Source organism: Trichechus manatus, unplaced genomic scaffold (genome assembly GCF_000243295.1).
Source record: "Trichechus manatus latirostris isolate Lorelei unplaced genomic scaffold, TriManLat1.0 scaffold00039, whole genome shotgun sequence".
Taxonomy (NCBI): domain Eukaryota; kingdom Metazoa; phylum Chordata; class Mammalia; order Sirenia; family Trichechidae; genus Trichechus; species Trichechus manatus.
In genome coordinates, this window is record NW_004443975.1 from 15414432 (window position 1) to 15429462 (window position 15031).

Consider the following 15031-nt stretch of genomic DNA (forward strand, 5'->3'; position numbering starts at 1 on the left):
ATTAGCTTAATTTGGAAGTTAAAAATGGTTAAGAGACTGACCACATCCCATACTTAAAAGAGATGGCCAAGTTGACAAAAGATGGACTATGATGGCTTCTAATATCTTAGCTAAGCTGGAATCACAGTTCCAAGTCCCCTTTCCTCTACTCTCCTGAGTTACCACCAGCCACAAGAGAAATCTGTACAAGACTCAGAAGGCAGGAATGAAACAGCAGCCACTTATATACTCTAAAGGCCAGTGCAGGAACAGACAGAGTTGAAGCCATGCCTGGCAACTGATCTACTGAAAGGTCTTGTGGGCAAGGGGCAGCAGCTGGGCTTCCTAGCTCCTTCAGCTCCCTCTGGATCACATGCTTCATCTGCTCTGACTCCTGGGCCAGGTGCATGTCAGCTCTCTATGAAGGGCACCTGCTTATCCTGTACGTCACCACCTCAGAGGTTGGAAAGCAGTGGGACACAGACACAAGTTCCAGTTTGTCCCCACAGGTTCCGATTTGTACTTGCTCTCCCCACTGCACGTGTTCACCTTTCCTTCCTGACTGCCAGCCGGGCTCATTTCAGCCTCGCAACACCAGACTCGTAAGCAACAACTGTACACTGAAGGCTTAACCATTCCCTGCAACTGTGTCAATTGAACCCAGGCTCTGAGTCCCTGGTCAAACTCTAACTGTTTCAATAACATAGGTTAAAATTGTAATGTTCTTACTTTTAAAAGACAGCCAAACATGGGACTGTACTGCTAATTTAAGTAAGTCATTACTATGTAAACTTGACTATAGTGAAGTTAATTCCTCTGAGTGGGAATTATAAATACAATCACGTGACCAAGAACTGTAATAGTTATGAGTATTTCTTCTTTATTTTGGTGTCAATATATCTGTGTATATATTAACCAATTAATGTTATCAAGCATTATTTTTAGAAAAAATGGAAGAGAAATGTCTTTCCCTGAAGAGGAGGACAAATACAGAATAGAAGAACTTCTCATAACGCCACCAAAATCTTGTTAATTGAGCCATTATTATCTATAATGTCTAAGGTGCAAAAATATAAGCATTATGACTCAGAAAAGACAACAGTAGGAGTACATTATATTCCAGCATACACTACGACTCTATCAAAATTACCCTCAACCTGCAAATACCTAACTTAAGACTTGTCTTTACATTTGGATTCAGTAAAATCAGGGTAGTCTCAAGAGAGAGAGTCCATGAGCATGTTCAAAGCAGTAATCAATTCAAGTATATGTGTACTCAGTCTGAAGAATGAATGTATTAACGTGAGGCACATGGTGAGCGCGGGAACCAGGGAAGCCCGAGAGCAAGAATTTAGTTGTGATTTTCATCACTGTGTGGCTGGGGAAAGAGGTATCCTGATTAGCAATGCGAATTTTCTCATCACTTTGCTTTAGACCCGTTGTTTCTTTGGCACCATTACTGAGCAGCTACTACTGCAATGCGACATACATTTAATACTTTAAAGCTGACAACCATCAAACCACTTAAGTATTATCCCCATTTTACAGACAAGGAAATACTTGGCAAATGGCCTAACTGGGATTAAACCCTAGGGACGTCTTGTCTACAAAGTCTGTGCTCTTACACATCACACAGCACCCCAGGAACATTTACCCCCATCCAGGGGACGGATGTCACTAGACAATTACTCTCCTCTGCTCCCTGCTCACCAAGGTACCTGCAGGAATTCAGGTTTCTACTTCGCTTTCTTACACTTAACATAAGCATTCCAGTATACCAGAAATTTATATTTTACATTTTAGACTTTACACGGAAAATTTAAAAAATTAGAGTCATGTATAATCCAGCAACCCTCAGATAAGCACTTAAAACTTTTGAGTATTTACTTCTTCCAACTTGTATCTAAATGCATAACAACAACAAGAACAACGATAGTGATAACAGCAGCTAATCCGTATCTAGCTTCTAGGTGCCAGGCACTGTTTTAAAGGCATTGTATGTGTTAACTCACTTAAACCTCCAACAACGCATAAGGTAGGCACTATTATTATCCCATTTTACAGATAAAGCACCTGAAGCATTCTTAAATTTCTTTCAGTAATGATCTATAGTTTTCTGTGTGTAAGTCTCTCACTTCTTTGGTTAAATGTATTCCTATTTCATTCTTTTAGATGCTGCTGTAAATGGAATTGTTTCCTTAATTTCCTTTTCAGAATGCTCATTGCTGATGTACAGAAACCCAACTGATCTTTGTGTGCTGACCTTTTATCCTGTCACTCTGCTGAATTTATTAGCTCTAGTAGCTTCTTGTGGGTTCTTCGGGGTTTTCTATATATATAGGATCACGTCATCAGTGAAAAGGGATAATTTTACTTCTTCCTTCCCAGTTTGTATACCTTTTATTTCTTGTTCTTGCCTAACTTTTTCTGGCTAGGGCTTCTAGTACTATACTGAATAGAGTGGTGAGAGAAGACATTCCATGTTCATGGACTGGAAGACTTAATATTGTTAAGATGTCAATACTGCCCAAAGCAATCTACAGATTCAATGCAATCCCTATCAAAATTCCAACAGCCTTGTTTGCAGAAATAGAAAAGTCAATCCTCAAATTTATATGGAACTGCAAGGGGCCCCAAAAAAGACACAGCAATACTGAAAAAGGACTCATACTTTCCCATCTCAAAACATACTATAAAGCTGCAGTAATCAAAAAAGTCTGGTACTGGTATTAAAAACACACACACACGCACACACAAAAAAAAAAAAACCTGTTGCTGTTGAGTCAATTCTAACTCATAGCGACCCTATAGGACAGAAGAGAACTGCACCATAGGGTTTCCAAGGAGTGCCTGGTGGATTCGAACTGCCAACCTTTTGGTTAGAAGCCATTGCTTTGACCACTACACCACCAGGGTTTCTGGTACTGGTATAGTGACAGACATACTGACCAACAGAATTGAATCGAGAGTCCAGAAATAAACTCATGCATCTAAGGTCAACTGATTTTCAACAAGGGTGCTAAAACCATTCAATGGGAAAAGAATAGTCTCTTTAATAAATGGTGCTGGGACAACTGGATTTCCATATCCAAAAAAGAGAAAAAAAGGCTGGATGCATACCTCACACCATATACAAAAATCAGCTCAAATGGACCAAGAAGCTAAATGTAAAGGCTAAAACCATAAACCCTTGTGAAGAAAACATACAGGTGATGCTTCCGGACTTAATATTTAATAATAGATTCTTAGGTATGACACCAAAAGCACAAGCAACAAAGGATAAATAAATGAGACTCCATCAAAATTAAATACTTTTGTGCACCAAAGGACTTTAACAACTTAAGTGAAGCGACAACCAACCTACAGAATGGGAAAAATTTTAGGAACCATGTATCTGAAAAGTGTTTCATATCCATAACATATAAAGAACTCCTACAGCTTAACAACAAAAAGACAAACAACTCAATTAAAAAATGGGCAAAAGACCTGAATAGACATTTCACCAAAAAAGAAATACAAATGGTCAACAAGTACATGAAAAGATCCCCCAACATCATTAGCCATTAGGGAAATGCACATCAAAACCACAATGAGATATCATGTCACCCCCAATAAGATGGCTATAAGGAGCCTTGGTGGCACAGTGGTTAAGGCTTGGCTGCTAACAAAAAGGTTGGCGGCTGAAACCCACCAGCCTTACATAGAATAAAGACGTGGCAGTCTGCTTCCATAAAGATTTACAGCCTTGGAAATGGAAATCCTACGGGGTATCAGTCAGAATTGACTCGACGGCAGTGGGATTTTTGTTTTTTAAGATGGCAATCATTTAAAACAAACAAAAACAGAAAACAATAGATGTTGGTGAGGATATGGCGAAACTGGAACCCTCATCCATTGCTGCTGGGACTATGAAATGGTGCAACCGCTATGGAAAACAGTCTGGAGGTTCCTCAAAAAGTTCAACACAGAATTACCATGCCCAAGCCCAAGCCCAAGCCTGTTGCCGCTGAGTCGATTCTGACTCAGTGACCCTATAGGACAGAGTAGAACTTCCCCACAAGGTTTCCAAGGAGCGTCTGGTGGATTCAAACTGCCAGCCTTTTGGTTAGTAGCCATAGCTCTTAACCACTACACCACCAGGGTTTCCAGAATTACCATAGGATCCAGCAATCCTGCTCCTAAATTCCTACCCGAAAGACTTGAAAGCAAGAACACAAACAAGTAGTTGTACACCAATGTTCACAGCAGCACTATTCACAATGGCCAAAAAGTGGAAAGAACCTAAAAGTCCATCAATAGATGAATGGATAAACAAAATGTCGTACATACATACAACGGAGTATCACTCTACCATACAAGACATGAAGTCCTGATACATTCCATGACATGGATGAACCTTGAAAACATGCTGAGTAAATAAAACAGTCACAGAAGGACAAATATTGTACGGTTCCACTCAATACGAAACATCTGAAATAAGCAAATGTACAGAGACCGAAGTCTATTAGTGGTGACCACGAGAGAAGCAGCACTGAGCTTCTGTTAACGGTGATGGGAAAATCTGGAAACAGACAGTTATGATGTTTGTACAATGTGATGAAAGCAATTAATGTCACTGAATTATACATGTAAACTGTTGAAACGGCAAATTTTTTTGTTACACACACACACACACACTCACCACAATATAAATAAAAGAACCTGAGACATAAAGAAGTTTAATGGCTTCCTAAGGTCACAGAACTTATATATGTCAGAGCTGGGATTTGAACCCAGAGAGTCTGGCTTCAGAGTATGTGCTGTTAAACAAGTTATACTGCCTCTATACAGGAATTTAGGTATATTTTAGACATTATTTTACGCTCATTTTAATATTGTGAGATTTTCCCGTGCCACTAAACACACATCACATGGGAACTCCTTTCAATCAGCACTACCTCAACAATGTTTTTGTTTTTTATGTATTTCAGAGCCCTGTCGTTGGGTGCATAAATAGTACAGTTATGTCCTCCTGGTGTATTGACCCTTTAATCATTATATAGTGTCCTTCCTTATCCTTTGCGGTGGATTTTGCTTTAAAATCTATTTCATCAGAGATTAATACTGCCACTCCTGCTCTTTTTTGAGTGTTGTTTGCTTGATATATTTTTTTCCATCCTTTGAGTTTTAGTTTGTTTGTGTCTTTAAGTCTAAGGTGTGTCTCTTGCAGGCAGCATATCAGGTGGATCATGTTTTTTATCCAATCTGCCACTCTGTCTCTTTGTTGGTGCTTTAAGTCCATTTACATTCAGTGTAGTTATTGATAGGTATTGAGTTTAGTGCTGTCATTTTGATGTCTTGTTTTGTGTGTTGTTCAGTTTGTTTGTTCCACTTAGTTTTCTGTGCTGCATCGTTTTTCTTTATGTATTTTCTTTTCATCTTTTTCATTGTGGCTGATTTTGTGTTTGCTGAGTCTTTATATTTTTCTAGTTTTTTATTTCAACTTGGAGGACTGTTAGTTTCCTTTGTGGTTACCTTAATATTTACCCCTACTTTTCTAAGTTTCTACCAGTCTTTTATTTCTCTGTATTGCCTTGACTTCCTCTCATGAAAAATCTTATGTCTATACTTTTTAAGTCCCTCTTTTTTGTTTTAATGTTGTCATCTTTTACCTATTGACCTCTGTATCCCTATTTTCAGTGTTTTAGCTTTGATTTACTTTTGTGACTTCCCTATCTGGGTTGATATCTGGTTGCTCTGTCCTGTGTTCCAGTCTTGGATTGTTACCTGATGTTACTGATTTTCTAACCGGAGGACTCCCTTTAGTATTTCTTGCAATTTTGGTTTGGTTTTTGCAGATTCCCTAAACTTCTGTTTATCTGGAAATGCCCTAATTTTGCCATCATATTTGAGAGACAGTTTTACTGGATATATAATTCTTGGCTGGCAATTATTTTACTTCAAGGCTTTATATAAGTCATCCCATTGCCTTCTTGCCTGCATGGTTTCTGCTGAGTAATCCGAGCTTATTCTTATTGACTCTCCTTTGTAGATGACTTTTCATTTATCCTTAGCCACTCTTAAAATTCTCTATCTTTGGTTTTGGCAAGTTTGATTACATGTCTTGATGACTTTCTTTTGGGATCTCCCTTATGTGGGGTTCGATGAGCATCTTGGATAGGTATCTTGTCATCTTTCACAGTATCAGGGAAGTTTTCTGCCAACAAATCTTCAACAATTCTCTCTGTATTTTCTGTTACTCCCCCTGTTCTGATACTCCAATCACTCATAGGTTATTCCTCTTGATACAATCCCGCATAATTCTTAGGGTTTCTTCATTTTTTAAATCCTTTTTATCTGATTTTTCCTCAAGTAAGTTGGTGTCAAGTGCTTTATCTTCAGTCTCACTAATTCTGACTTCCATTGCCTCAAGTCTGCTCCCTATGACTTTCTACTGAGTTGCCTAATTCTGAAATATTATTGTTAATTTTCTGGATTTCTGATTGCTGTCTCTCTAGGGATTCTTGCAGCCTCTTAAATTTGTCATTATGCTCGTCTCTAATCTTTTTAATTTCCTCTATTGCGTGTTCTGCATTTTGATTCATTTCCTTCCTAATTCCTTTTGTATTCTGCCTCCAGTAATTGCAAGAAATTTTCCTCCTCTGGAGAATTCTAGATTCTTTATTTTGGAAGCTTGCTGAAGTCATCATGGACCTCTTTATGTGATTTGATATTGACTGTTGTCTCTGAGCCATCAATAAATCATATTTATTTATGTTTGCTTACTGGTTCTAGCTTCTTGTTTTGTTTTGATACGCTCAAATAGGCTGCTCATATGAGCTAGTTTGATTATTGGCACCTTTGAAGCTCTAATGTCCTGTCACCAGGTGGTGAGATCTGTTACTAGGTATGTGAGCTCAGGAGTCTGCCCACTCCTCTTATATGGATTCAGCTCAGGTGCCCAGGTAGACAGCCACCAAGTGGTGGTGTAAGCTCTCACTTACAATCCTAGACAGGCATGGGTGATTGGTGCAGGCACAGGCATCTGGCTGCAGCAGGGGAACACACTCTGAGCAAGGCAAGGGGCTGACAGCCGCCCCCGAGTGGCCAGGAGGAAGGCGTGTCACTGTTCCCTAGAGCGCATAGGTGGGTGGGTTTTGCAGCCAGACTATGAGCACCCAATGCTGTTGGCTCTAAGGACCGGGGGGTATCTCTTATTCTTGAGCCCCTATCACAGGTGGCGAGGTGGCGTGGGTGGAGCCACCAGTCCTCAGGCCCCTGATGTGGTTAGGTGAAGACCCTGCTTAATGAGCAGAGCAGTGTCAAATGTCACAAACCTGCCACTTCATAGCTGAAACAGTTCAAGTTAGACTTCAGGTATATACCCTGTTGTACTGTGGTAATGAGGGCCTACACTGTTGAAATGGGCCCACACAAGTCTACGCAGGGGGAAAGGCACTCAAAGTCCGTGGATCCCTTATGCCTGTGCCTAGGCAAAGAAGCTATGCCTACCCTGGGTTCCTGGCTTAGGGGAGCCAGCAGTTTATTTTTACCCCGTTTGGTAATCTGTTCACTCTCCAAGGCCAGGAGAATGGCTCAGGGCATGTGATGGATCCTACTTCCGGCCCAGGGGACTTGGCAATTGCTGAAGCCGGTCTGGGACCCAGTGCAGAGCAGGGAGTGGGGAGGTAAATGGGAGAGAGGTTTTTCCCTAAGGGGGTTGTTTTTTGATCCACGCAGTAGGCTGGTCGCAAGTATTTATCTTTTGCCAATCAAGGGCTGCTTCTCACTGGTTCTGGGTGGCCAAACAGCTCTCTGCCGCTGGGTCTCTCGTGGTGCGGAAAATGCACCTCCCAAGCACCACTGCTTGCCTGCCTCACTGCTCACCCATGAGCTGATCAGGACTGAAGGGCTCAGGCTCTCACCAGGTCAGGTCTGGCAACTCCTCGCTGTTTCCTAACCATCTTTCCCTCCCCCTGCCATTCCGGCCGGTTCCTCAACTTTGCCTTTGATGTTCAGGGCTCCTAGATTGTCATATATAATCCATTCATTTGTTTTTTCGGGTCTTTGTTGTAACAGGGTCCACCGGAAGCGTCTGACTACTCTACCATCTTGGCCCCGCCTCCTGTTTTTTGTTTTTTAAATGCAAAAATATCTTTCCTTTTAAGATGAGTCCAAAGGACTAAAGGACCACAACTACCACAACCTCCACCGGACTGAGGTCAGCACAACTAGATGGTGCCCGGCTACCACCACCAACTGCTCTGACAGGGACCACAATAGAGGGTCCTGGACAGAGCTGGAAAAAAACGTAAAACAAAATTCTAACTCACAAAAAAAGACCAGACTTACTGGCCTGACAGAGACCGGAGAAATCCCAAAAGTATGGCCCCCAGACACTCTTTTAGCTCAGTAATGAAGTAACTCCTGAGGTTCACCCTTTAGCCAAAGATTAGACAGCCCCATAAAACAAAATGAGACTAATGGGGCACACCAGCCCAGGAACAAGGACTAGAAGGCAGGAACGGGCAGGAAAGCTGGTAATAGGGAACCCAAGGTTGAGAAGGGAGACTGTTGACATGTCATGGGGTTGGTTACTAATGTTACAAAACAATATATGTACCAACTGCTTAATGAGAAGCTAGTTTATTCTGTAAACCTTCATGTAAAGTACTATTATACACACACACACACACACACACACACACACACACACACACATATATCTGCCCTTTTTCAAACATGCTATATTATTAGAAATTTGTAAACTAGCCTTAGGGTTTAAACTTTAGGTCTGAATGAACTGGTTAATACTTCAAATAGCGGCCCTAGGGGTTTACTTATTGTTATTTCACATTTCGTTCATGCCTTCCAGTTGTTCTCACCAGGAGTGTCATCCTCTTGAGGGTATTTTTTTTGTGAAGGTGTTTTCAGTTGACCCAAAGATTGAGGGGGCTGTTTATATTTAGTGAGTGGGGGCCTAGGAGACCAGATGGCCTGTAACACATAACGAGTTCTCATAAAGAATTATCCTACGTCCACACGACTTTTAAAATATTCCACAGAATATTTATGTAAGAAAAAAAATATTCAGAATTATCTGAGCCCGTATTTTAACTCAATTTTGTATGTAAAATAGACACAAAGCATTTTTTACTGCTTTAATATACCCTGAACTTTCCTGGAATGCAACTGCCATGAAAACTGAGAGAAGATTTCTTTGTTTTCTGTTGGGAATTTTATGAAGATTTGTTCACCATTTCAGAAAACCATCCCTGGTGGCAACAATGCTGATGGCACTGGAGTTACCAGGGCCACGCACTGTATAAATGCGCACTGGTAGCTACGGGGCAATCTGTAATTCTACATGTAGGTGCCAGCATCTCAGTCATTATCGGTTCTGATGTGTCGTGCTCTAGCATTTACGTATCGACAGGTTTATTTTTTCAATGTAAATTACTTGCCTTTTTTATCTCTTTTATTCTGAAGTTGGACATTATATTAATTTCAATTCTGTACTGGTTATATTATTTTAAACTTATTGTCTCAATTATAAAGGGAAAGTTACAAAATATTTGTTATAAGCAAGGGACAGCGAGTCTAGTAAGTCTGAGAACTATTGGTGCAGAGTTCAATTACAACAGAGGGTGACCGCCCCTCTTCCCACAGGAACGCAGCCTAGAGGGTTAGGCACAGGAGGTAGATGAAGCGTGTCTGAGCCTTTGTTTTCATTTTAAAGGGACTTCTCCCTAAGACACTCCCCTAAACCAAACCCACAAAATCCCAATGCCCTCAAATAGATTCTGACTGATAGCAACCCTGTAGGACTGAGTAGAACTGCCCCATAGGGTTTCCAAGGCTGAAATCTTTATGGAAGCAGACTGCCTCATCTTTCTCCCACAGATCAGCTGGTGGATTCGAACCTCCGACCTTTCGATTAGCAGCCAAGCGCTTAACCACTGTACCACCAGGGCTCCTCCAATACTCCCCTACACCCCAAAAAACTACTTTGGAAGGGCTTTCAGCCCTGCTTGTCAGAAGACACTGCAAGCCAAAGCAGCTGAGTCCCCAGGGGATAAAACAAAACATCTGCCTAAATTATATCTAAAAATATGATATTTTTTGAAACTTCCTAGTTCTTTTACTCCCACAAGTACAAAACCTTTTAGCAAACTCATGCCAGAAATTACAATGGATGTTTGTTCTTTAAATCATTAGATTTGATTTAATTTAATACTCAAGTAGTCAAAGCTTTATTCTAAGACCATTGGTTCAATTATACTTTGTAAATCTAACAAAATCCAGCAATTATTTCCTATATACTCTAATAAGCATATCAACTTAAACGTCAACACACTTTGAGTATATTTTGAAAGTACAGTGAAATTTTAATGAGACTAAATGGGCACACCAACCCATGCGCAAGGACAAGAAGGCAGGAGGGAACAAGAAAGCTGGCAATGGGGAACGCAAGGTTGAGAAGGTGAGACTGTTGACATGTTGTGAGGTTGGCAACCAATGTCACAAAACAGTATGTGCATTAATTGTTTAATGAGAAGCTAATCTGCTCTGTAAACCTTCGTCAAAAACAAAATAAAAAGTACACTGAAATTTTAATTGATGACTAACTTATAAAACACAAACCTAAGGGAGGAAAAATCTCAGAAGATCATAAGAAATGACCAGAATTCAAAATGAAAATATTGCATCTACATAGCACCACCTCAGACCCTTAAAGCGCATGAACATCGCCCAGAGAATGAGTGAATCTTAATTACACAGATTTACTAAACATCCATTGAGTAGCTACTATGTGCACAGCACTGGGCTCAAGTACTTTTATAGGGGGAACTTTCTGTAGTGTTCTAGGGTGAAAACATCACAACATTTAGTAAAACAAAAAGAAAGTTTTTATGTGGCATATACTCAAAAAGGCAAAAGTGGGAAGCGGACAAGCATGCTGCCAGGGCCACATCTGCCCGAGTCCCAGGAATATGACAGAATAAGCAAGAATGGGAAAATGGACAACCGTGCTGCCAGAGCCAGGAATGATACAGAGTCATCAGTATATATTAACATAACAAATGGGCAAAACCACTGAAAGCTTCACCTTCTCACAGACTGGCTAGAAACTGCTACATCACTGTGATTCTACATTTTGAATTGTCTTTCTTAATAATCACCAGCCTAAATCAGTAGGGAGAACTGTCATATCCTCACTGTTTCTTATTCAACACAGCAAGCAATTCTGCAAACTTCTGAACACCAATTACACCAGCCACTGGAGACTGATACAGGAATCAGTAACACGGTTCTTGGCCTCGAGGAGCTTGCAGCATGATACACAGCACAGGAACAGTTTGAAAGCAAACCTGTACAAGCAGAATTGGTAACATGATAAATATTCAATTCTGGCAGAATGGGGATACAGTCTCCTCTTTGACATACTTTGTCCTCTCTTGTTTTTGTCTTCCTTCCAGGCGAGGAAAGTGGAAGGAAAAGGTAGACATGATCAACCAAGCTTGCAGAACCTTCTCTACCTAAGGCTTTCTTCCTTAGCATGTTCTTTGGGCCCTGGTAGATAAGAATTCACCAGAAAGTCAATTCCCCAGGTTTAAATAAAAATTTGGTATTTCTCTCTAGCTTACAGTATTCAAGCAGTAAACAGAATCTGGAGTGGCCAGAAAGATGAATGGCATGATTTTATAGTGCTGTAAGTCAATAAATCATTTCTCTGAGGAAAAGTACACACGTGACAGTTCACAGGTAAGTACTGAGTGAGCTGTACTGGAAGTGCCGTGAGGAAGAAAGGTTAAGCAACTTCCCCAAGATGAACTAGCCAGCAACACACGAGCACCAAGGCTTTCCGATTTCTCTCCCTGGGCTCCTCTCATTGTTACAAATAGGTTGGAGACTTTCTTTAAACAACAATAATAGCCTTCTTAAAGTAACTAAATTACAGAGAAAGTGATAGTAATATAAATCTAAACCAGAATAAAGCAGCAGCTAAATTATCCTCCCTCCCCCTTGAATCTACTGTATTCACCACTGATGAAAATCACACAGACAGACCATCATGAATGGGTAATGAATTACCCATCATCGCCTTTGCTAAATCCTTCTCCTAACTCCTTTATATCATCCTATTCTCCTCGAAGTCTAGAGAGCCTCTACTTCCTGGTCAACTAAGTGATTGTCTGTGGTCAGTACAGGCTTCTCTAACCTCCCTCCTAACTACCACAGCAATAGGTGTATGGGATTTCAGTACAAAATGTGAATCTTTTCCTAACTGGCACTGGCATTTCCCCTTTACCAAACCTTCTCCCAATATGCCATAAAGTTTTTAGAAATATTGTATTAAAAGTTCTTTCGTGGGCCATGGGAAAGCAGCCCACTACATTTAAAAACTAGAATGTTTCTAAAACATGCACACACATAAAACCCAAAAACCAAACCCCTTGCCATCGAGTCGATTCTGACTCACTGTGGCTCTGATGACAGAGCAGAACCGCCCAGTAGGGCTGAAGCAGCCTGCCACTTGGTTCTCCCGCAGAGCGGCTGGTGGGCTGCAACCGCCGACCCTTGGGTTAGCGGCAAGCGCTTAACCACTGCGCCATCAGGGCTCCTCCAGGCACACACACGCAGAATACCAATCTAATCACGGGGCCCTCTACTTAACCCTCCAAGGGCTACCACTGCCTACAGGCCCAGGTCTTGCTAAGGCACGCTAAGCCCCGCTACTTTCCCGGTTCTTCCTCTCGCTAAAGGCTGCTCTCCCCAGCAGGCTACAGCTCGCTTTCTCTCAATCTGCAATGATCCTTCCGCCCAATAGCCTCTCCTTCCACCACCTCAGCTTTCCACAGAGCCACCTGGCGAAGCAGTACGCAGCCCTCAAGTCTCAGTTCCAAGGCTATGGACCTTTCTCGGGCACCACCCTCCGGCCTCCCCTCCTTTATTCTGAGATCTGATCACTGGATGACAAGGCGCTGTGACTTCTACTGCTCTCGTCTGTCTCCACGTCTATCTCCCTCTCCAGGCTCTGAGTCCCTCCAGAGCCTGAAATGGGTTTCATTCGCCTTTGTCTGCCTAACGTCTTAATTGAGATGAAACGACGAGAAAAGAAAATAAAAGCAAACCTTCTCTTCAAATTGTGAAAGCAGTACTGTTGATCCCAAGGAAAGGAAGCCGTGCTTTAACGGCTTAAAATCAATGTGTTACCATATCCTTTAAAGAGCCCTGGTGGCGCAGTGGTTAAGCGTGGATGCTAATCGAAAGGTCGGGGGTTTGAACTCACCAGCTGCTCCGCGGGAGAAAGATGTGGCAGTCTGCTTCAGTGAAGGTCTACAACCTTGGAAATCATGTGGGGCAGTTCTATTCTGCCTATAGGGTCACAATGAGTCCCAATCGACTAGCCAGCAATGCGTTGGGTGTAGTCATAGACCATATCCTTTACACGTAACTCACGACCACTGGACTTCCTCAGCTTGTAATTTGCTTACTAGGACCTGAACTTCACTGATATAGTAGTCAAAACTGCATTAAATAATACTTTCTTGGAAGACAGACTCACAAAGGCACCATATGGTAAACTCCTTTTTTTGCTGCCCCTCTCCTCTTCCCCCATAGTTAACCACATAAGGTTGAAGGAAGGCAGGGGAAAGGTGGAATTCCTCTTGTTATGCCCGTGTTGTATCTCACACCCACGAGTGCCACAAACACAGACCTTATTACCTCCAAGCCAGACAAGTCCCTGTTATTTTCTACTGCTGCTGTCACTTACTGAAAGGTTTCATTCATCACTTCTCTCACACCGCTTTCTATGATATAACCATCAACTATAATTCTCTTTCCGTTTTAATCTAAATATGACTTATTACAATGTAATCACCATTGTCATCACATAAAGTAGTGTTTTCAAAGCCTAGACTGCATCACAATTACTTATGGGTTTGTGGAAATAAGAGATTCCCGGGCCACAAGATAGAGAAACTGAATAGGAGTACAGAGTGGGAGAGAGCAGAGGTTCGAAACCACTTGGGGGACCACCTCCCCAGGTGGTTTATAAACACACTATCTTTATGGAATGAATAAGTAAAATGTACCTTCATTTATTAAATTGCTGAGTACCAAAAACGGATGCCCAATATTATGCTACGTAACACAGGATGTACAAAAGTAACGTTGGAAGTATTCCCTGGCCTCAAAGTACTTTCAGTTTAGTTAGGAATAAAAGCTTACACACAGAACAATTAGAGAACAATGCCAAACTCTATTGTACAGAATGGTCTCTGGACTTTAGATTAAGTACCCCTATCTTTAATATTTGTCAGTATGGACCCCATAGGAACACTGACTTATAAATTACATATATAATACTTTACTAATAGATTATGCATGTTAAAATATACATATAAAATACAAACATTTTTAGAAATACATTAAGTTTTTAATGGTACAAACTTTTCAGTGATAAGCAAAATATTATTCATATTATGCAACGTAAATGAATGTTTCCTGATTTTTTTAAACCTTGGCTTAGCCATTTGTGATACAGAGATTTGAGGGACTAACTGTAAGTTCAGTTTACACTGATACTTGATTATGATGGCTGTCAGGGCTAAAGAAGTCTCTCATGCAAAGGAAAATGTGCATCACTGCATCACTGGTCGCACTTACAAATTATGACGCTCACGTTTCAATCGATCCACCAATTAGATGAGAATCTGCTGTGAAAGTTCTGGTAGGAGCTTTCCACCAGCCCTGATGCCAATAAACTTGCTGAAAACTAAGCACTTTAATAAACCTAATGAATGGTTTCAAAAATCTATTCAAGTTTTTTATCTGGAAGACTGAGAAACAGTTTAGAAAATTATACATATTTTTAAGTGTGCAGATGTGAGAATTTTAGAAATGACACATATGGTTTAGAGTAATAAAACTGCTTGACAATGGAAACATTTCTAAATATCCATTTTTAAAAAAATTATTCCAGGATTTCTGTAGTAGAACGGACAAGATAGGAAGGGTTATCCTTTCTGTAGCAGAATGGACAAGATAGGAAGGGTTATCCTTT

General features: G+C 40.9%; 1 protein-coding gene across 4 annotated transcripts in view; it reads right to left on the reverse strand.

Annotated features, from left to right (window-relative positions):
* The window catches only part of MARK1 (microtubule affinity regulating kinase 1), a 141162-nt gene that overhangs the window by 117783 nt on the left and 8348 nt on the right, over positions 1-15031 (reverse strand). The window lies entirely within an intron of this gene.